Below are 2505 nucleotides of genomic sequence, written 5' to 3'. Positions count from 1 at the left end.
ATAAAACTAAGTTTCAGTTGTACACTGTTACTGAGCAGAAAGTAGAACAAACCCTGGTGTGTTTCTGGGAAGCCATAACAACAGACATCCAAACATTGAGCAAGATCAGAAATCCACTCAAACTTGTTTTAGACTTTGAACATTATGTACACTGCAAGAATCAAAAGCCATAAGCCAAAGGCCTAATTTGACAGTTAGCAGTTCTAATTCAATCATTCCAAACACCCCTAACACAACAGCAAATGGAACCAATGGGAATAAATGCAGCAATGGCTATCAACAAAAAGCAAACTCTGGATGCCAAGTTGAAAAACTCTCTTCCCCAGAACCATGTTCTCAATGAGACAGCTCCCAAAACCAAACTGATAAGAAAACCATAAATAGAGGTAAAGTCCCAAATGGGACCGAAACTCATCCAAATATTAAGAAGAAGATCACAGCAGAAGATTGAAGGAAACAACTGGAAGACTGGCAAAAATCTGAGGGGGGAAATCTATAAATGGCCTCCTATGGAACTTAAAAAAAAAGAAGAAAAATAATAAAGGAAATAAATATTTTGTTCTGGAAAAGTATGGAAAAAGAAGATGAAGAAAAGAAAGCAAAACCTAACCTGTCCAATAAAATTAAGAACATTCTCATAGAATGTCTGCAGCCCATTGAAGAGGGTGTACTTTCTAATGAAATAGTGACCACATTGTCCAGTATTCCTGAGGTGAAAAATTTGCTACATTTTGGATCTGCAAATCAAAGTTGTTGGCAAATAAAAGTACTTCTGCTGTTATTGGGCTGTACAAAGAAACCATTAGAAATGAGGCAACACTGGCACAAAAGCTGTGAGAAGTTGTTCTTAATATTCTGCAAGACCCAAACAGAATCACTGAAGGAGTTACTTCTGACTCTTTAGCTGCTGAAACAGATACGGTAACAATAGAAGAGCTGGACAATAAGACAGAATTTGAAGTCTTATCTTTAAAAGAGACAGCAACAACCCAAATAACCAAGGCAGAACAGGATGACCATCCTGGTATCAAGTTAGAGCCCCCTCTCCCATCTCTAGAGTAAGTGGAATGCCAGAAGTGTAAGACATGAAACTCATCATTCTTGTACAGCCTTGGACAAAGACTGAGCGAGTTGTGTCCCATAATCCAGAAATGTTGCGGGTACATGATTTAGTATGGTTTCTCTTAATAAGCTATTAGAAGTGGGAGAAACAGAGTGTTTTATACTCCGTAAAAATGAGGCTTTGCCTGTAATGTTAGGGTTTAAGATCCTTCAATCATAATTTCTCACTGCCTTTTTTTTTTAAAGGTGTTTCAGAGTGTCCATGAAAGAAGGAATACCCTTGTCCAGGTGACCTGGAGAAAACTATAGAATGGACAGACAGATTATGGGCTCTCGGAATTTAGTAATTCACTGGACTTACTCAAATTTAATATCCCCATGAGACTGTCTTTGGTTTATTTAAGACTATAGTTTGCCACAATTCTCTAGCATACATACATTTTAAAATATTGAATATTATTAATTTACCCCACAGGTATGGTAAAAATTTTGACTTTATTGATCTACTTTACTCTCAATATAGTTCTTATTTGTATCAGAAGTTTGGTGCCACAGTATGGTAGACTTTCCTTCCGGCAAACACCTTAGCAGAGAGGGCAAGTTCTTCTAGCCAGAAGGAGCTTGCTTAGAAGCCAGCCTTTCTGACTAGATGCCACATGACAGACCATCTGGTCAAATCCCCTCATTTTACAGTCAATGCTAGCTGTGCCTTTGCTCAGAGATTGCAAATGACTTTTATATGCAACTTTGACTTCTGTCACAGTGTCCCTGTAGATGAAGGGCAATTCATGTCCTGCCTGGGCCAGGGCTCCTCCAATGAAACACAATTCTGAATTGGGGTAGTCATCTAGCTTTTTATATATGAATCTAATTTTATATTTATTATCCAGAAATGCTTCAAGTAAAAACAAAAGGAAACAAGGGAGAGGGGAGGGGAGGGGACACTTATTCTTTACTTCAATTCTTTGCTCTGCTATAGGACACATGGCCTGACAAGAGTACAAGCCCCACAGACTAAGACAGGTTGCCTTTCCTTCCTTTTGGCAATTGCTCTTGGAAAGGTAAAATCAGAATCATTATGTAAATGTAAAGTGTAGAAAGCCTAGCCAAAATATTTTGAATTTTAAAATTTTAGCTTTCTTATTATTGAAGTATTATCTAAAACAAACAAACAAAAAGTTTAAAAAAAAAAGACAAGAAAAACAGAGAGAGGGAGAGGATGAGAGAGAGACAGACAGAAAAGGGACATAGATATTTTTCTATGATTTGAGGTCTTAAAAATTTGAGAACACAGATCAGAGACGACATTTGTGCTGATGGATGGAGACAAGGATGGCATATTTGGCAGCATTCCTGTCCTAGTCAGTGGGGTCCTCAACATTAGCAGTCAGTAATAATTGGTGTAGACCTTAGTACCAAGGTCAGCCCCAGGGCAGATGTTTG

General features: G+C 38.0%; 1 pseudogene; it reads left to right on the top strand.

The window, feature by feature from the left end:
• Nucleotides 1-269: 269 nt before the first annotated feature.
• On the top strand, nt 270-1282 carry LOC131827153 (cytoskeleton-associated protein 2-like; annotated as a pseudogene).
• Nucleotides 1283-2505: the final 1223 nt, after the last annotated feature.

Source organism: Mustela lutreola, chromosome 1, assembly GCF_030435805.1.
Source record: "Mustela lutreola isolate mMusLut2 chromosome 1, mMusLut2.pri, whole genome shotgun sequence".
NCBI lineage: Eukaryota > Metazoa > Chordata > Mammalia > Carnivora > Mustelidae > Mustela > Mustela lutreola.
This window is presented reverse-complemented; position numbering and strand designations above follow the sequence as displayed.